This window comes from Rutidosis leptorrhynchoides, chromosome 2 (genome assembly GCF_046630445.1).
Source record: "Rutidosis leptorrhynchoides isolate AG116_Rl617_1_P2 chromosome 2, CSIRO_AGI_Rlap_v1, whole genome shotgun sequence".
NCBI lineage: Eukaryota > Viridiplantae > Streptophyta > Magnoliopsida > Asterales > Asteraceae > Rutidosis > Rutidosis leptorrhynchoides.
Window position 1 is genome coordinate 290,147,849 of NC_092334.1, and position 23,419 is coordinate 290,171,267.

Genomic DNA, 23,419 nt, shown 5'->3' on the forward strand with positions numbered 1-23,419 from the left:
TAAACAATCGTTTCCATCATTTTAATAGACCACAAGATTTCAGATTTCCATTTCTCATAAACATACGTCCCATGCATAGAGACAAAAATATCATTCATATGGATTGAACACCTGGTAACCGACATTAACAATATGCATATATAAGAATATCCCCATCATTCCGGGATCCTCCTTCGGACATGATATAAATTTCGAAGTACTAAAACATCCGGTACTTTGGATGGGGCTTGTTGGGCCCGATAGATCTATCTTTAGGATTCGCGTCAATTAGGGTGTCTGTTCCCTAATTCTTAGATTACCAGACTTAATAAAAAGGGGCATATTCGACTTCGATAATCCAACCATAGAATGTAGTTTCACGTACTTGTGTCAATTTCGTAAAACAGTTATAAAAGTTGCGCATGTATTCTCAGCCCAAAAATATAAAGGGTAAAAAGACAAATGAAACTCACGATACTGTATTTTGTAGTAAAAATACATATGACGTCATTGAACAATGCAGGGTTGGCCTCGGATTCACGAACCTATATCAATTGTGTATATATTAATACGTATAATGTAAGTTACAAAATTTCATTTATTAATATGTATTATTTATATATTATAGTTTTGTAGAATTTATTCTAACCTTTATTTTAAAACGTATACTTATATTATATTTTAAGTTATATTTTATATATATATCTATTTTATGTATATATATTTATAATGATTTACGTTTATATAAATAGTGACATTAATATATTTATATACATATATTTGTGGTTAGTATTGTATTTATGAAATTTTATTAGTTTGTTATGTGAATTATTAATACAATCCTAGTATATACCATAAGTATATATATAGTGTACAAAAGATTTATTTGTTAAAATAATAATTTAGATAATAATGATTTACTAATAATAATAATAATTTTATTAATAATGATAATACTAATAGCAAAAAAAATGAAAATGATAACTGTTAATGATACTAATAATAATAACTCTAAAATAATATTAATACTAATACCATACTTATGTTAATAATAAGGGTTCTAATATTTATAAAATGATAAATGATAATCATAATAATACTAGTAAATATTAATGATGATACTGATAAATATGATATTATTAATTGTAAATGTACTGATGATACTATTATTTATAAACCGGTACAAATTCTAATATTGATAATAATAATATATTTTTATTTCCTTCATAATAATAATAATGATAATCATAATCATAATCCTAATGATGATAAAATACTAAAATGATAAGTTTATTACTAATAATAATATTATTAATACCTATCATAATAATAATAGTAATGTCTATAATACTTTCAAATATGATAACAAGTATGATACTAATAATAACAATAACAATAACAATCAAAACAATCACAATAATAATAATAATACTAATAATAATTAATATATAATAACAATAATAAAATTAGAAAAGAAAACTACCTCACATGAAAAGAGTTTCAAAAAAAAAAAAAAAACTACCGTCCTCTGGACTCGATCTCGTGACCACATGCTCACACGCAAACACTCTCGACCATCCCACCAATTCTGATTCTCTGTACTAATATCGAATTTAAATTTTATATATAAACTGTTTTTCTTCTATTCCTCTTCTTCTCCACAAGTCTCATGGATTCAACAAAACATCAATAACAAAAAAAAAAAAAAAAAAAAAATCGGGGTTCCCTTTAAAGCTTCAAAACATTACAGAAAAAAAAATAATTTGGGTTCTAAAATAAAAAAAAAAAAAAATACTAAAGGCCTACTGCAGCGTCGGTTCTTGGAACAAAACAAAAAAAATTGATTTCGTAATAGATAACATTATAGATAATGTTTATAACACGAAATAGTTTTCTAAACATGTATAAAAACTACTGGAATCGTCAATTTGATCAGAAACATATACACGAACGCGAATTTGTCTCAAGAACAATTGTTGACTTTTTTTAAACTAAACTTTGACTTCAAAATTCAAGATCGATATAAAGATTTGAGAGTTGAGATTTTGCAGATAGATTCAAAGAAAGATTTCTAACCTTTCTGCATTTTTAGATTTTGAAACTTTATTCGAAATTGAATTAAGAGAAAAAAAAATTGGAGCGTGCAGAGAAGAAGAAAAAAAAAATATCGCTGTGCTCTTTAATCCCATTGGATTTCCTTTTTATTTGATTTGCAATTATACATAATCATGTTGTAATAATAGAGATCGGTTGATAAAAAATGGAGAAAATGTCAACACAGGTTCACGAGTTGGGAGCAGGAAAGAAACAAAAAAAATAATAATAATAGAGATAAAGGATACAGAGGTCACGCGTATAATATAGATCCCTACTGTGTTTTTTTAATTAATAATAATAATATATAATAACAATACTATTAATATCTAATAATATTAATAAAATTAATAATAATGATAAATATAATATTAATGATAATAATAGTTGTAAAAATGATAATAATAATAATAATAATAATACCATACTAATTATGATAATATTAATATTTTATCGATAATAATAATATTAGTAATAATAATCTAATTTATACATCCAATTTCATCTTTATATGATATAAAGTGATATTATGAATACAAATATTGATATTTGACGATACAAATAACATTACTACAACAACTATATTTGTATTTAAATTTAATTTATTAATATCATCTATTATTATGTAATATTTAATAATTATGTAATATGTATTGTAACATATACTGAATATTATATATTTATGCATTTTAATATAAATATATTATAATATTTATTTACATACTAATTATATTATACTTATGTATGTAATTATGAAAAATATAAATGTTTTATATATGTAAGTATTATATATATTTATTAAAATAGTACATTATTTCATCATAGATATATTATAAATTTCTACATATACATAATATAATAATTATGTATAAAATCATATATATATATAGTTATATTTATGTATATATGTATACTACCATATATATAAAATCATGTTTTAAATGTTGAGTAGATGATTAATTATGTATATTAAACAATTAACTACAAAGTATAACATTGTACATTTAATATTTTGATAACGTTGGTAAAATATGTTTGAATCATTTATATACAATATACTATATATATTCAAAATGAAAATCTTTAGTTATTAAATGTTATCTTTTATAATAACAAAATTACTTAATAGTTCATTAATACTAATATAATTAGTTTTATATATAATTATTTATATTTACATTCTTAGTTACAATTAAAGGTTCGTGAATCGTCGGAAATAGTTAAAGGTCAAATGTTATCATGAAATAGTTCAAACATAATGAGACTCGGTTTAATAGACTTTGCTTATCGAGTCGAATCATATAAGATTATGTTTAAATTTGGTCGAAAATTCCCGGGTCATCACAGTACCTACCCGTTAAAGAAATTTCGTCCCGAAATTTGAGTGAGGTCGTCATAGCTAACAATAAATATGTTTTCCTGACGAATATGAGTTGATAACTTGAGTTTTATCATCATTGAGTAATATGGATAAAAATAATTCGATTATTCGAAGAGTGCGAATGAAGCTATTCACAAAAGGATGAAATGAGAAACAAAGATTTGTTTTTAACTTTTGACGTAGTCAGGTTTGAATTTAGAAAATAAGGCGCGTCTTAACTTTTGACATTGCCTTGGTTAAATTCCGGAATTTAAGGGATTTAAAGAAAATCTTGAAGATCTATAAAATCTGATTCTTCGGGATTTATGAAAATTAAGATCTCTTTAATTAAATACGGTGATCTGCCCCGATTACTACGTCTGATATTTCCAGTATAAATTAAGCTCTTCCTTTCCATTATTCTCACAATTCTTATACTTTCTTTCTTAGTTCATACATCCAAAAGATTCTGAAAATGATTAATCCAGTTCTGATCCTTGTCCTCATCCTTACTATCGCAACAATCATTCTCCTTTTCCAACTTCCACCAGAGGAATCTGCTTTCTTCTACTTCGCCCTCGGGATTATAATGTTTTTAATTCTCCCGTGTCTTTATGTTGCGATAAACATTGATATACACGGTTTGTAATTTATGTGTTGTTATCGGACTTTATATTCTCCCTTATATTTCAAAGCTCTATGCTTTTGTTTTCTCTTCCCGACTTCAAGTCAAGCGAATAATGGTCCAGAATTTATAGATATAGAGTTTCGAATGATTATAATGTTCTAAGCATGAAGGAACGTGATAGCACGATTTGATTTTCAAATTTATCAACATCACGGAAGATAGAACCATCAAGAATACATTTTCTTGATTTGTTACGGAGTTAAGTAGGATGAAAGAGTTATGTAACATGGCACATGATGACGTTATGATCTGTGAATCATCACGTTTCATTTAGAAACTCAGCATGACTTACTGTAATATAATCACGTTGATCAAGTGTCATTATATTATACTAACTCATGCATCAGTTCCCATCATTACTACAATAACATTCATATTTTAAGCTTGAAAATTTACAGAATATAGAAACTAACAGTTTCTATATGATGTAATACTGATAGCACGAAAAGATTAATGATTTCAGATAAGAATGGTTATAAAAATATCTCCAGAAATATGGAGGATATTTATAATGAAAGGTACGATAATATCTCAGAATATCTAAGATCAGAGGATGATAGAAACTATTGTCTGCAAGGGTTTAGAGTAAGGAGCAAGTTATTCACTATAGACTTTAGCAGACATTGAATTATTTGGATTCTTTGAAGTCAAACTTATTCTTTGTGATTTATCCACGGCTTTCTTCATAGTTTCGCATAATCTGCTTTTCGGTACTATATTTTCTATTGAATGTTTCCAATATATTGATACACAGGAAGCACGAAGAGGTATATAATTTCGGACGAGAGTATTTATGAAAATATCCTCAGAAATATCAAAGATATTGATGATGATATTTTGGAATTTCTAAGTTCGACGGTTGATGGAGAAAGATTTTCCGCAAGATTTTAACATGACTTCGGAGCAAGATATTCTCTAAAGATTTCAACGGATCCAGAATTACCTGAATCCTTTGAATATAGGATTTGGTCCTTGTATTTGTCCTTGTTCTCCTTCATGGGTAACTCAATCTGTTTTTCAATACCCAATTTTCTATCGAGCGTTCCTAACACTCCTTTCTTTATCATCAAACTTTTGTCCGTTTAGACCATCTACCATTTTTCTGTTTCCTCTGCATTTAATGCTATGATATCTGAATCATCGGTTATTAATCCGAGGTGGTTTCAGGAGAATTGTGTTTTTAGATGATTAAACGCTGATGGTAATATGATGGAATATGAAAGGTTACCTGGTAACAATAAAAGAGCACGCGTATATATAAACGTTATAATAAGGTTGTTTCGTACGAAAAGTCGAAGTTGACTTGTTGGAGCTGTGACAAAATTGGCTAATTTTGAAAAGGGATCGCAAAGTTGTTTTTGTTAATAAATGCCAAAGGATCTGACGCGGCTACGTGTTGAACTTTTACTCAATTGCCGAGAGTTTCTCAGGTGCATAACTATATGCATAAATCTTTCCTTCCGTAGATGAAGTGCGGTTGATTCATCCTATCGATTGAGGTGTTTTCAAGAATCATGAAAGGTTTGAACGCAGAATGTAATCGTGAAGATACAAATGAGGTTTAAGACGAAATCAAGTGGCAAACTTGAAGAATTGTTTAGTTTCATATGTTATACTCAATATTTTAATTCATTTTAATTGTCCAATGTTATTAGTCCACAGTCGATAGTCCACAGTTGACAGTGCAATCATTCATATATAGTTTAATATATAATATTTGAATTAATTAATACGTATCGTGACCCGTGTACATGTCTCAGACTCGATCACAACTCAAAGTATATATATTATTATAGAATCAACCTCAACCCTGTATAGAGAACTCGATCATTACTGCATATAGAGTGTCTATGGTGATTCCAAATAATATATATAGATGTGTCGATATGATATGTCAAAACCTTGTATACGTGTCCCGATATTTAAAGTGCGTAAAATAAATAACAGAAATTAAATGACGATAAATAAAGTGCGTAAAGTAAATAACAGAAATTAAATGACGATAAATAAAATTGCGAGAATATAAATTGCGATAAATAAATTGCGATAAATAAAATGTAATACGGAATTAACAGTTAGCTAGGAACAGTTAGCTAGGATTTTGTTAGCGTGGTTTCTTAATAAAATTTAATATTGTTAATTAGTCTGTTTCTAATCAATTTTTATTGTGTCCATTATTTCTTCATTATGCCACTTGTTGGATTCTGATAGGTCAAAATTCAAATATGAAATTGAATTTGAATGAAAATAGTTATTCTTTGGTGAATGGATAAGTATCCCGGTGGTTGTAAATAGGATAGTGAATAACTGTTGAATCAGATTCGAAGAATATACAGTGTAACTTATTAATGTGAAATTTAAATATTCCTCGGGTATTACCTACCCGTTAAAATATTTTTATTATTAACAGTTTGTACAAAAGAATTTTTAATTACAATCTTTATGAAAACATATATACATATATATTTTCTTCAGATGTAATCATGAATTTAATGAGTTAACATGATATTAAACTCATTTAGTTTTCAGTTGGAACTAGAATAAATAATCTCTAAAACATTAGAGATTACATAATCACCATGTCGAACGAAGATAACTGATGTAGAATGTCATGTAGAATGATGATTATACTCGAGGTATAGATTGAGATGTTGAGGCATGTGATATTGAAATTTGGGTTGTTGGTGGTACTGTTGGTGCCGGTGATTTGGATGAAGCTGGTACGTTTTGCACCATATTTTCCAAGACTACAACTTATGCGCGAAGTTCGTTAACTTCTTCTATTACACCGGGATGATTGTCGGTTCGGACGAGCAGATGAATGAGGTTTAGAATCTGAGATAGTATATGATCGTGATGAGATACTTTGGAAATGAGAGAGAAAATGGTGTCTCGAACAGGTTCGCCGGTAAACGTTTTAGGTTCATTGTCAAGAGGTGAATTTGGTTAGTGGAAATGATCGCCTTCTTCGCGTTTCCATTGATTAAGTCGACTACGAACCCATCTCCAATTCATTCAGAATAGATGATGGCTAATTGATCGATTCATTCCGGTTACTCTGCTTTCGGAGCTCGAGTGGAAATCCATATCGAAATAGCTGTCGGAATAACTATCGAAATAACTATCGAAATCTGATGGACTCGAACTGGTTGAGGGATTCATCTCGTACGATCAGATGAAGGATTTTCGATAAGAAATAGATTATAGGATGTAGATTAGTACCCTGCAATACATAATTTACATATGCATATATAATATTAAAATCCCATAAGCTACGGAGGAATCTACGGAAGCTGTCAGGCAAAGGTAACAATAACAGATACGCTAAGATATGAATTTAACTATACACTGTCTATGCAATAAAGGCAGTAAGACGTGTCTTAGACTTTAAGGATGATAAGCAAATAATTTTTCGATACTAAATGATAAGCAAAACTTTTGACATGCAAACACGGTCGAAGTCCAGACTCATTAATGCATTCTAACGACTATCAGTTAGACTCACTAATGCAAGACCTGGTTCGCTAAGACCACCGCTCTGATACCAACTGTGAAGACCCGTCCTAATCCATCCGGACGAAGTCCATATCGATTATAAACGATTCACAACAGTTGATTACATCGCGAGGTACTTGACCTCTATATGATACATTTTACAAACATTGCATTCGTTTTTGAAAAGACAAACTTTCATTACATCGAAAGTTGACAGGCATGCATACCATTTCATAATATATCCAACTATAATTGACTTGATAATAATCTTGATGAACTCGACGACTCGAATGCAACGTCTTTTGAAATATGCCATGAATGACTCCAAGTAATATCTATAAAATGAGCAAATACACAGCGGAAGATTTCTTTCGTACCTGAGAATAAACATGCTTTAAAGTGTCAACCAAAAGGTTGGTGAGTTCATTAGTTTAACTTAAACAATCGTTTCCATCATTTTAATAGACCACAAGATTTCAGATTTCCATTTCTCATAAACATACGTCCCATGCATAGAGACAAAAATATCATTCATATGGATTGAACACCTGGTAACCGACATTAACAATATGCATATATAAGAATATCCCCATCATTCCGGGATCCTCCTTCGGACATGATATAAATTTCGAAGTACTAAAACATCCGGTACTTTGGATGGGGCTTGTTGGGCCCGATAGATCTATCTTTAGGATTCGCGTCAATTAGGGTGTCTGTTCCCTAATTCTTAGATTACCAGACTTAATAAAAAGGGGCATATTCGACTTCGATAATCCAACCATAGAATGTAGTTTCACGTACTTGTGTCAATTTCGTAAAACAGTTATAAAAGTTGCGCATGTATTCTCAGCCCAAAAATATAAAGGGTAAAAAGACAAATGAAACTCACGATACTGTATTTTGTAGTAAAAATACATATGACGTCATTGAACAATGCAGGGTTGGCCTCGGATTCACGAACCTATATCAATTGTGTATATATTAATACGTATAATGTAAGTTACAAAATTTCATTTATTAATATGTATTATTTATATATTATAGTTTTGTAGAATTTATTCTAACCTTTATTTTAAAACGTATACTTATATTATATTTTAAGTTATATTTTATATATATATCTATTTTATGTATATATATTTATAATGATTTACGTTTATATAAATAGTGACATTAATATATTTATATACATATATTTGTGGTTAGTATTGTATTTATGAAATTTTATTAGTTTGTTATGTGAATTATTAATACAATCCTAGTATATACCATAAGTATATATATAGTGTACAAAAGATTTATTTGTTAAAATAATAATTTAGATAATAATGATTTACTAATAATAATAATAATTTTATTAATAATGATAATACTAATAGCAAAAAAAATGAAAATGATAACTGTTAATGATACTAATAATAATAACTCTAAAATAATATTAATACTAATACCATACTTATGTTAATAATAAGGGTTCTAATATTTATAAAATGATAAATGATAATCATAATAATACTAGTAAATATTAATGATGATACTGATAAATATGATATTATTAATTGTAAATGTACTGATGATACTATTATTTATAAACCGGTACAAATTCTAATATTGATAATAATAATATATTTTTATTTCCTTCATAATAATAATAATGATAATCATAATCATAATCCTAATGATGATAAAATACTAAAATGATAAGTTTATTACTAATAATAATATTATTAATACCTATCATAATAATAATAGTAATGTCTATAATACTTTCAAATATGATAACAAGTATGATACTAATAATAACAATAACAATAACAATCAAAACAATCACAATAATAATAATAATACTAATAATAATTAATATATAATAACAATAATAAAATTAGAAAAGAAAACTACCTCACATGAAAAGAGTTTCAAAAAAAAAAAAAAAACTACCGTCCTCTGGACTCGATCTCGTGACCACATGCTCACACGCAAACACTCTCGACCATCCCACCAATTCTGATTCTCTGTACTAATATCGAATTTAAATTTTATATATAAACTGTTTTTCTTCTATTCCTCTTCTTCTCCACAAGTCTCATGGATTCAACAAAACATCAATAACAAAAAAAAAAAAAAAAAAAAAATCGGGGTTCCCTTTAAAGCTTCAAAACATTACAGAAAAAAAAATAATTTGGGTTCTAAAATAAAAAAAAAAAAAAAATACTAAAGGCCTACTGCAGCGTCGGTTCTTGGAACAAAACAAAAAAAATTGATTTCGTAATAGATAACATTATAGATAATGTTTATAACACGAAATAGTTTTCTAAACATGTATAAAAACTACTGGAATCGTCAATTTGATCAGAAACATATACACGAACGCGAATTTGTCTCAAGAACAATTGTTGACTTTTTTTAAACTAAACTTTGACTTCAAAATTCAAGATCGATATAAAGATTTGAGAGTTGAGATTTTGCAGATAGATTCAAAGAAAGATTTCTAACCTTTCTGCATTTTTAGATTTTGAAACTTTATTCGAAATTGAATTAAGAGAAAAAAAAATTGGAGCGTGCAGAGAAGAAGAAAAAAAAAATATCGCTGTGCTCTTTAATCCCATTGGATTTCCTTTTTATTTGATTTGCAATTATACATAATCATGTTGTAATAATAGAGATCGGTTGATAAAAAATGGAGAAAATGTCAACACAGGTTCACGAGTTGGGAGCAGGAAAGAAACAAAAAAAATAATAATAATAGAGATAAAGGATACAGAGGTCACGCGTATAATATAGATCCCTACTGTGTTTTTTTAATTAATAATAATAATATATAATAACAATACTATTAATATCTAATAATATTAATAAAATTAATAATAATGATAAATATAATATTAATGATAATAATAGTTGTAAAAATGATAATAATAATAATAATAATAATAATACCATACTAATTATGATAATATTAATATTTTATCGATAATAATAATATTAGTAATAATAATCTAATTTATACATCCAATTTCATCTTTATATGATATAAAGTGATATTATGAATACAAATATTGATATTTGACGATACAAATAACATTACTACAACAACTATATTTGTATTTAAATTTAATTTATTAATATCATCTATTATTATGTAATATTTAATAATTATGTAATATGTATTGTAACATATACTGAATATTATATATTTATGCATTTTAATATAAATATATTATAATATTTATTTACATACTAATTATATTATACTTATGTATGTAATTATGAAAAATATAAATGTTTTATATATGTAAGTATTATATATATTTATTAAAATAGTACATTATTTCATCATAGATATATTATAAATTTCTACATATACATAATATAATAATTATGTATAAAATCATATATATATATAGTTATATTTATGTATATATGTATACTACCATATATATAAAATCATGTTTTAAATGTTGAGTAGATGATTAATTATGTATATTAAACAATTAACTACAAAGTATAACATTGTACATTTAATATTTTGATAACGTTGGTAAAATATGTTTGAATCATTTATATACAATATACTATATATATTCAAAATGAAAATCTTTAGTTATTAAATGTTATCTTTTATAATAACAAAATTACTTAATAGTTCATTAATACTAATATAATTAGTTTTATATATAATTATTTATATTTACATTCTTAGTTACAATTAAAGGTTCGTGAATCGTCGGAAATAGTTAAAGGTCAAATGTTATCATGAAATAGTTCAAACATAATGAGACTCGGTTTAATAGACTTTGCTTATCGAGTCGAATCATATAAGATTATGTTTAAATTTGGTCGAAAATTCCCGGGTCATCACATTCTCCACTTTACGTCTTGGAAAATGGTGTGCTCTATAGGAAATCTATTAGTGGTCCAAATTTAAGGTGTTTAGCACCACAGCAAGCTATAGATGTGGTGAAAGAGATGCATGAAGGTCTATGTGCACAGCATTCTGGTTATAGAACTGTTGTAGGACAGATAATGCGTCAAGGATATTATCGGCAAACAATTTATAGAGATACAGCGGAGATCATCAAAGCATGTGATGCCTGCTGAAGCGACCCTTCCTAATCCATCCGGACGAAGTTCGTATCGATTATAAACGATTCACAACAGTTGATTACATCGCGAGGTATTTGACCTCTATATGATACATTTTACAAACATTGCATTCGTTTTTGAAAAGACAATATTTCATTTCATCGAAAGTTGACAACATGCATACCATTTCGTAATATATCTTACTATAATAGACTTAATAATAATCTTGATGAACTCAACGACTCGAATGCAACGTCTTTTGAAATATGTCATGAATGATTCCAAGTAATATCTCTAAGATGAGCAAATGCACAGCGGAAGATTTCTTTCGTACCTGAGAATAAACATGCTTTAAAGTGTCAACCAAAAGGTTGGTGAGTTCATTAGTTTAACATAAATAATCATTTCATAATTTTAATAGACCACAAGATTTCATATTTCCATTTCTCATAAACATACGTCTCATACATAGAGACAAAATATCATTCATATGGATTGAACACCTGGTAACCGACATTCACAATATACATATAAGAATATCCCCATCATTCCGGGATCCTCCTTCGGACATGATATAAATTTCGAAGTACTAAAGCATCCGGTACTTTGGATGGGGCTTGTTGGGCCCGATAGATCTATCTTTAGAGTTCGCGTCAATTAGGGTGTCTGTTCCCTAATTCTTAGATTACCAGACTTAATAAAAGGGGCATATTCGATTTCGATAATTCAATCATAGAACGTAATTTCGATTACTTGTGTCTATTTCGTAAAACATTTATAAAAGCAGCGCATGTATTCTTAGTCCCAAAAATATATATTGCAAAAGCATTTAAAAAGGGAGTAATGAAAACTCACCTAATGTATTTTGTAGTAAAAATACATATGACTAAATTCAACAACTGAACAATGCAGGGTTGGCCTTGGATTCACGAACCTATATCATTTATATATTCATTAATACATATAACCGTACTAGAACAATTTCATATACTATCTCTTTATATATTATTTATTTAATTTGTATATATATATATATATATATATATATATATATATACATATATATTTGTAAATGATTATTACTTATATAGTTATATATTTATGTTGTACATATATTTAAAATAATTAGTATCTATATATTTAATTATATTAATATGTCTATATATATATTTATATGGTTAGTATTATATCAAAAATTCTTTGGTTTGTTATATATATAAGTATTTATGGAAATAATGATAGTATGTTTTATATATAGGTATATAATCTATTAATATAATTATAATATATATGTTAGGTCAAAATGTTATCTGTAACAAAAATAATAGTTTTGATAATTATGATTTACTAATAATAATAACGATATTGTTAAGAAAATACTTATGTTAATAATAGCACTAAAATGATAAGTTAATGATCATAATAATAATAATATCATTCATAGTTGTGTCAATAGTCATAATACTAATAATAAATGATAACGTCAGTAATGATTTTAGTACTAATACCTTTGTTGATAATAACAATAATAATACTAATGATAATAATTCCTATAATACATGTAGATATAATAATAATAATAATAATAATAATAATAATAATAATAATAATAATAATAATAATAATGATATTACAAATAATAACAATAATATTCATAATACTACAACAATAATTTTTATCATAATAATTAAGAGTAATAATAATGGAAAATAAATTTAAAAGTGTATATACCATTAAAAGCTTTGTCTAAAAAGAGATGCTTCAGACGGGACTCGAACCCACGACCTCTCGTTCACCCTCAACATACCCAACCATCCAGCTAAATCCATTTTTTCTGATTTACTTCAAATTAAATTACTTAATCTGAATTTTCTGTTTTTCTTTTGCTTGAACTAAGAACCCAAATATACCTAAACTCCATTATTAATTTATAGCCCAACTACGTATACGGCCCAACAGCAGGTTTACTGGGTCACGGCCCAATGACAGCTTTGTTGTTGAGAAGAAAAAAAATGTCACCACCAGGTTTTGAACACACGACCTCTAGATTAACACCAACACCACTTAACCACTACACTGCTACCCATTTATCTGAATAAATAGTATAACTAATTCTATTTAACTCTGTATTGATCTGTTTCTATTTCTTCCCTCTTCAACCTATCTGATCTACACAGAAAACCAACCAAATATCAATCCTTCGTATAATTAATTAGTTAAACTATATATTTTTTTTTTAAATGAAGTATAATCATTTTACGTTAACCTTGAATTAATTAAAAAACGAAAATATAAATATAAAAAAAAAAAACGAAGCAGCCCTGCTGCTGATCGCTGTTTTCTAAAAAACAAAAAAATTGACTTTTTGAGTTTTAGATCGTATTAGTTCATGATCTCTAAATGAAAGAGGTTTTAAATCGTACGTATAAACTTTATCAATCATTAATTTATCAGAAAACATCAAAACACAAGCGAATTTTAATGAAGAACAATATGTTGACTTTTAAAACTTTAAATTTTGACCTCAAAATTCGATGTCATTAAGAAGAATTGGAACCAGAAAACTTACAAGAATTTTATTTGGACGATTCCTAACCCAACTGTAATTTTAGATTTTGATAAATGATCCAAGATGGAGTTTTTGATCAAATGGGTCGTAGCAGGGAAAAGTAAAGAAAGAAAAGAAAAAAAAATATCTCCTCCTTATCAATTAGTAGGAATGGGTGATATAAGGCTGTTTGAAGAATTGATACCACAAATATAATCGATCAAAGTCTTGTGGTAGGGCTGTTGGAAGTTGACAGCTTCATTCACAAGTGTAACAGAAAATACAAATAAGAAAGAAAAGAGAGAAAGAAAAAAAAAATAGAATCAGATGTAAAAAAAATACGCGAGCGATTAACAGAAGTTATATATGTATATAATGTATATAATTGTATTTATATATGTATTTTTATATATATCTTAAATTCTGTAATTGTATATGTATTTATATATATCAGTATAAATATAACTTTGTATTGTTTATATCTATATCTGTATCTTAGATATATAAAGAAAATATGATAAGATTAATTTTATAACATTAATATTTAATATCAATTTTTAATAATATTAATGGAACTAATAATAATAATGATTTTTTTAATGGTGATAATTTTATTCATATTAATACTGTATCAATTTATATATATCAAGTTTCACTTTTGTATGTTATATTGCTAATGATTTTTGATATAACTATTGAAATTGCTATAACATTTATTTCTAACTTGTAATTATATTTAACATGTTATTATTACAATTTATTAACTTTATCACATTTACTAGCTATCTAATGTATTACATAATTAATATATAGATATTTTTTTTGTATTTTATAATATACATGTAATATTATAGAAGTCATTTATATATTTATTTTACTAACAACTTCATTGATTTATATACTACTTTACATATTCAACTCAATTGATTAATTTGTATTTTATTTTACATACCTAATTCTAATGTTTCAGTTGTATTTACTATTTCCGATTATTATATATACTCTCGTTATATTATATTATATGTACCCTTTTATTTACATACAATTGTTCGTGAATCGTCGAGCACAGTCTAAAGGTAAAATGTATACACGAAACAGTTCAAACTTTCCGAGACTCATCATTACAGACTTTGCTTATCATGTCAGAAACATATTAAGATTAAGTTTAAATTTGGTCGAAAATTCCCGGGTCGTCACAGTACCTACCCGTTAAAGAAATTTCGTCCCGAAATTTGAGTGGGGTGGTCATGGCTAACAATAAAAATGTTTTCATGACAAATATGAGTTGATAAATAGAGTTTTATCATCATTGAGTAATATGGATAAAAATAATTTGATTATTCGAATAGCACGAGTGAAGTTATTCACAAAAGAATGAAATGAGAAACAAAGATTTGTTTTTAACTTTTGACGTAGACAGGTTTGAATTTAGAAAATAAGGCGCGTCTTAACTTTCGACATTGCTTTGGTTGAATTCCGGAATTCAAGGGATTTAAAGAAAATCTTGAAGATCTATAAGATCTTATTCTTCGGGATTTATGGGAATTAAGATCTCTTTAATTAAATACGGTGATCTGCATCGATTACTCTGTCTGATCTTTCTAATATAAATTAAGCTCTTCTGTTCCATCATTCTCACCATTCCTATACTTTCTTTCTTAGTTCATACATCCAAAAAGATTGTGAAAATGCTTAACCCAGTTCTGATCCTTGTCCTTATCATGACTATTGCCACAATCATTCTCCTTTTTCCAACTTTCACCGGAGGAATCTGTTTTCTTATACTTCGCCCTTGGGGTTATAGTGTTTTTGATTCTCTCGTGACTTTATGTGGTGATAAACATTGATATACATGGTTTGTAATTCCTATGTTTGTGATCGGCTTTATATTTTTCCTTTATTTTTCGGAGCTCCATGCTCTTGTTTTATCTTCCCGACTCCAAGTCAAGCGAATAATGGTCCAGAATTTGTAGATATAGAGTTCTAAATGATTATAATGTTCTAAGCAGGGTGGAACGTGATAGCATGATTTGATTTTCAAATTTATCAAAAATACAGACGATAGAACTATCAAGAATATATTCTTCTTGATATGTTCGGAGGTTATGTAGAATGAAAGAGTTATGTACATGACACATGATGATGGTATAATCTACTGTGAACCATTATCAGGTTTCATTAGAAACTCAGCATGACTTACTGTAATATAATCACGTTGATCAAGTGTCATTATATTATACTAACTCATGCATCAGTTCCCAACACTACTTCAAAAACATTCATATTTTAAGCTCAAAAGTTTACAGAATATAGAAACTAACAGTTTCTATATGATGTAACATTGATAGCACGAATAGATTATTGATTTCAGATAAGAATAGTTATGAAAATATCTTCAGAAATATGGAGGATATTTATAATGAAAGATACGATGATATCTTGGAATTTATAATATCGATGGATGATAAAGAAGATTTATCTGTAAGGGTTTAGATTCGGAAGCAAGGTATTCGCTAAAGATTTCATCATAAACGGAATCATTTGGATTCTTTGAAGTCAAACTTATTCTTTGTGATTTGTCCACGACTTTCTTTATAGTTTTGCATAATCTGCTTTTCGGTACTAAATTTTCTCTTGAATGTTTCCAATGTAATGATACACAGGAAGCACGAAGAGGTATATAATTTCGGACGAGAATATTTATGAAAATATCCTCAGAAATATCGAAGATATTGATGATGATATTTTGGAATTTCTAAGTTCGATGGTTGATGGAGAAAGATTTTCCGCAAGATTTTAATATGAGTACAGAGCAATATATTTGTTGAAGGTTTCATCGGATTCAGAATTACCCGGATTCTTTGAATATATGGTATGGTCCTTGTATTTGTCCTTGGTCTCCTTCGTGGTTAGCTCAATCCATTCTCCAGTTCCAACTTTTCTGAGCTTTTCCAACATACTATTCTTTATCATCAAACTTTCGATGATTATGGTCGTTTACGGTTGTCTATGGTTTCTGCTGCTTCATTCAGCTTTTTCAACATTCAGAGTATTGATTTGTGACTGAGTGCTTTTCAGAATTCCAGAAGGAGAGATCATAATTCTAAGAGATAAATGTCATACATATAACTGTTGATGTAGATATGTTGTGAGTTTTCAAAGTACTGATTGCAGATTCCTGGTAATTGTTATGGCAGTTCTCGTTACAAGATGCGGATGAGTACATGTCGAGACTTCAATAGATAAATATAGTGCTTTGTCGGAGGAATTTAAACTAAGGAGCAACAAGGTTGCTGGTACATTTGCTGGTAATGTGGTGGAATATAAAAGAATCCTCCGGTATAAAAAGGGTAATTTTATATATCAGGATTATAGTAAGGCTACTTCGAATGAAAAGTCGAAGTTGACTTGCTAGAGCTGTGACAAAATTTGCTACTTTGAAAGGGATTACCAAGTTATTTTGGGTATTAATAATGCTAAAGGAGCTAACACAGATACGGGTTAAACATTTTACTCAGGTTCTGAGTATTTTCAGGTGCATAACTATATGCGTCAATCTCTTCTTCCGTAGATGAAGTGCGGTTGGTTCATACTCTAGATTGAGGTGTTTTCAAGAATCATGAAAGGTTTGAACGTTGATTGTAATCGTCGAGATACAATGAGGTTTAAGATGAGATCAAGTGGTAACTTGAAGAATTGTTTAGTTTCATATGTTATAATCAATATTTTAATTCATTTAATTTTCCAATGTTATTAGTGCACAGTCGATAGTCCACAGTTGACAGTCCAATAATTCATATATAGTTTAATATATAATATTCGAATTAATTAATACGTGTCGTGACCCGTATACGTCTCAGACTCGATCACAACTCAAAGTATATATATTATTATAGAATCAACCTCAACCCTGTATAGCTAACTCCCGCATTACTGCATATAGAGTGTCTATGGTTATTCCAAATAATATATATAGATGGGTCGATATGATATGTCAAAACCTTGTATACGTGTCCCGATATTTAAAGTGCGTAAAAATAAATAACAGAAATTAAATGACGATAAATAAAATTGCGAGAATGTAAATTGCGATAATTAAATTGCGATAAATAAAGTGTAATCAGTTAGCTGGGAACAATTAGTTAGGAACAGTTAGCGTGGATTCTTAACAAAATTTCTCATAGTTAATTTGTTTGTTTCTAACAAATTTTATTTTGTCAAATGTTTCCTTCATTATGCCACTTGATTTTTGATAAATCAAAATCCAAATATGAAATTGGATGAATATGGTTATTCTGTGGTGAACGGATTTGTATATCGGTGGACGTAAGTAGGATAGTAAACTACTGTTGAATTAGATTCGAAGAATGTACAGTGTAACTTATTAATGTGAAATCTAAATATTCCTCGGGTATTACCTACCCGTTAAAATATTTTCACCATTAACAGTTTGTACACAAGAATTTTTAATTACAATCTTTATGAAAATATATATACATATATATTTTCTTCAGATGTAATCATGGATTTAATGAGTCAATATGATATTAAACTCATTTAATTTACTGTTGGAACAAGAATATATAATCTCTAAAACATTAGAGATTACATAATCGCCATGTCGAACGAAGATAAATGATGTAGAACGATACGTAGAACGATAATTGTACTCAAGGTATAGAATGAGACGTCGAGGCAGGGGTTGTTGATGGCACTGGTGTTGTTATTGATGGTACTGTTGGTGCCGGTGATGTTGTTGAAGCTTGGTAATTTTTGCACCATATTCTCCAGATTGATTACTCGAGCGCGAAGTTCGTTGACTTCTTCTATTATTCCGGGATGATTGTCGATCGGTACGAGCGGATGAATAAGGTTTAGAATTTTAGATAGAATACAATCGTGGTGAGATATTCGGGAAATGGGGGTGAAAATGGTGTTTCAGACTGGTTCGCCGGTAAGTGCTTCAGGTTCATTGCCAAGAGGTAAATTCGGTTGGTGGGTGGAAAGGATCGCCTTCCTCTCGTCTCCATCGGTTAAGTCAACTACGAACCCATCAGATGAATTGGGGATGATTGATTGGTTGATTCATTTTGGTGACGTTGCCTCCGGAGCTTAGGTGAACATCCATGTCGGAATAGCTGTCGGAATAACTATCGGATTAGCTATCGAAGTCTGAGGGACTCGAACTGGTTGAGGGATTCATCTCGTACGATCAGATGAAGTATTTTCGATAAGAAACAGATTATAGGATGTAGATTAGTACCCTGCAATACATAATTCACATATGCATATACAATACTAAAATCCCATATGTTACGAAGGAATCTACGGAAATTGTCAGACAAAGTCTACAGTACAAGATATGCTAAGATATGAATTAGCAGATACGCTAAGATACGAATTTTGTCTATACACTATTCATGCAATCATTGCAGTAAGATGTGTCTAGACTAAGAATGATAAGCAGGTAATTTCCTAAGGGTGATAAATAGATGATTTCCGACAAAAAATGATAAGCAAAACTTTTGACATGCAGACACGATCGAAGTCCAGACTCACTAATGCATACTAATGACTATCACTTAGACATACTAATGCAAGACCTGGTTCGCTAAGACCACTGCTCTGATACCAACTGAAGCGGCCCTTCCTAATCCATCCGGACGAAGTTCGTATCGATTATAAACGATTCACAACAGTTGATTACATCGCGAGGTATTTGACCTCTATATGATACATTTTACAAACATTGCATTCGTTTTTGAAAAGACAATATTTCATTTCATCGAAAGTTGACAACATGCATACCATTTCGTAATATATCTTACTATAATAGACTTAATAATAATCTTGATGAACTCAACGACTCGAATGCAACGTCTTTTGAAATATGTCATGAATGATTCCATGTAATATCTCTAAGATGAGCAAATGCACAGCGGAAGATTTCTTTCGTACCTGAGAATAAACATGCTTTAAAGTGTCAACCAAAAGGTTGGTGAGTTCATTAGTTTAACATAAATAATCATTTCATAATTTTAATAGACCACAAGATTTCATATTTCCATTTCTCATAAACATACGTCTCATACATAGAGACAAAATATCATTCATATGGATTGAACACCTGGTAACCGACATTCACAATATACATATAAGAATATCCCCATCATTCCGGGATCCTCCTTCGGACATGATATAAATTTCGAAGTACTAAAGCATCCGGTACTTTGGATGGGGCTTGTTGGGCCCGATAGATCTATCTTTAGAGTTCGCGTCAATTAGGGTGTCTGTTCCCTAATTCTTAGATTACCAGACTTAATAAAAGGGGCATATTCGATTTCGATAATTCAATCATAGAACGTAATTTCGATTACTTGTGTCTATTTCGTAAAACATTTATAAAAGCAGCGCATGTATTGTTAGTCCCAAAAATATATATTGCAAAAGCATTTAAAAAGGGAGTAATGAAAACTCACCTAATGTATTTTGTAGTAAAAATACATATGACTAAATTCAACAACTGAACAATGCAGGGTTGGCCTTGGATTCACGAACCTATATCATTTATATATTCATTAATACATATAACCGTACTAGAACAATTTCATATACTATCTCTTTATATATTATTTATTTAATTTGTATATATATATATATATATATATATACATATATATTTGTAAATGATTATTACTTATATAGTTATATATTTATGTTGTACATATATTTAAAATAATTAGTATCTATATATTTAATTATATTAATATGTCTATATATATATTTATATGGTTAGTATTATATCAAAAATTCTTTGGTTTGTTATATATATAAGTATTTATGGAAATAATGATAGTATGTTTTATATATAGGTATATAATCTATTAATATAATTATAATATATATGTTAGGTCAAAATGTTATCTGTAACAAAAATAATAGTTTTGATAATTATGATTTACTAATAATAATAACGATATTGTTAAGAAAATACTTATGTTAATAATAGCACTAAAATGATAAGTTAATGATCATAATAATAATAATATCATTCATAGTTGTGTCAATAGTCATAATACTAATAATAAATGATAACGTCAGTAATGATTTTAGTACTAATACCTTTGTTGATAATAACAATAATAATACTAATGATAATAATTCCTATAATACATGTAGATATAATAATAATAATAATAATAATAATAATAATAATAATAATAATAATAATAATAATAATAATAATAATAATAATAATAATAATAATAATAATATTACAAATAATAACAATAATATTCATAATACTACAACAATAATTTTTATCATAATAATTAAGAGTAATAATAATGGAAAATAAATTTAAAAGTGTATATACCATTAAAAGCTTTGTCTAAAAAGAGATGCTTCAGACGGGACTCGAACCCACGACCTCTCGTTCACCCTCAACATACCCAACCATCCAGCTAAATCCATTTTTTCTGATTTACTTCAAATTAAATTACTTAATCTGAATTTTCTGTTTTTCTTTTGCTTGAACTAAGAACCCAAATATACCTAAACTCCATTATTAATTTATAGCCCAACTACGTATACGGCCCAACAGCAGGTTTACTGGGTCACGGCCCAATGACAGCTTTGTTGTTGAGAAGAAAAAAAATGTCACCACCAGGTTTTGAACACACGACCTCTAGATTAACACCAACACCACTTAACCACTACACTGCTACCCATTTATCTGAATAAATAGTATAACTAATTCTATTTAACTCTGTATTGATCTGTTTCTATTTCTTCCCTCTTCAACCTATCTGATCTACACAGAAAACCAACCAAATATCAATCCTTCGTATAATTAATTAGTTAAACTATATATTTTTTTTTTAAATGAAGTATAATCATTTTACGTTAACCTTGAATTAATTAAAAAACGAAAATATAAATATAAAAAAAAAAAACGAAGCAGCCCTGCTGCTGATCGCTGTTTTCTAAAAAAAAAAAAAATTGACTTTTTGAGTTTTAGATCGTATTAGTTCATGATCTCTAAATGAAAGAGGTTTTAAATCGTACGTATAAACTTTATCAATCATTAATTTATCAGAAAACATCAAAACACAAGCGAATTTTAATGAAGAACAATATGTTGACTTTTAAAACTTTAAATTTTGACCTCAAAATTCGATGTCATTAAGAAGAATTGGAACCAGAAAACTTACAAGAATTTTATTTGGACGATTCCTAACCCAACTGTAATTTTAGATTTTGATAAATGATCCAAGATGGAGTTTTTGATCAAATGGGTCGTAGCAGGGAAAAGTAAAGAAAGAAAAGAAAAAAAAATATCTCCTCCTTATCAATTAGTAGGAATGGGTGATATAAGGCTGTTTGAAGAATTGATACCACAAATATAATCGATCAAAGTCTTGTGGTAGGGCTGTTGGAAGTTGACAGCTTCATTCACAAGTGTAACAGAAAATACAAATAAGAAAGAAAAGAGAGAAAGAAAAAAAAAATAGAATCAGATGTAAAAAAAATACGCGAGCGATTAACAGAAGTTATATATGTATATAATGTATATAATTGTATTTATATATGTATTTTTATATATATCTTAAATTCTGTAATTGTATATGTATTTATATATATCAGTATAAATATAACTTTGTATTGTTTATATCTATATCTGTATCTTAGATATATAAAGAAAATATGATAAGATTAATTTTATAACATTAATATTTAATATCAATTTTTAATAATATTAATGGAACTAATAATAATAATGATTTTTTTAATGGTGATAATTTTATTCATATTAATACTGTATCAATTTATATATATCAAGTTTCACTTTTGTATGTTATATTGCTAATGATTTTTGATATAACTATTGAAATTGCTATAACATTTATTTCTAACTTGTAATTATATTTAACATGTTATTATTACAATTTATTAACTTTATCACATTTACTAGCTATCTAATGTATTACATAATTAATATATAGATATTTTTTTTGTATTTTATAATATACATGTAATATTATAGAAGTCATTTATATATTTATTTTACTAACAACTTCATTGATTTATATACTACTTTACATATTCAACTCAATTGATTAATTTGTATTTTATTTTACATACCTAATTCTAATGTTTCAGTTGTATTTAC

At 27.9% G+C, this 23,419-nt stretch overlaps 1 protein-coding gene across 1 annotated transcript in view; it reads left to right on the forward strand.

The window, feature by feature from the left end:
- LOC139888716 (uncharacterized) overlaps window positions 1–23,419 on the forward strand; it is a 37,292-nt gene that overhangs the window by 465 nt on the left and 13,408 nt on the right. The gene's annotated exons all lie outside the window — the stretch shown is intronic.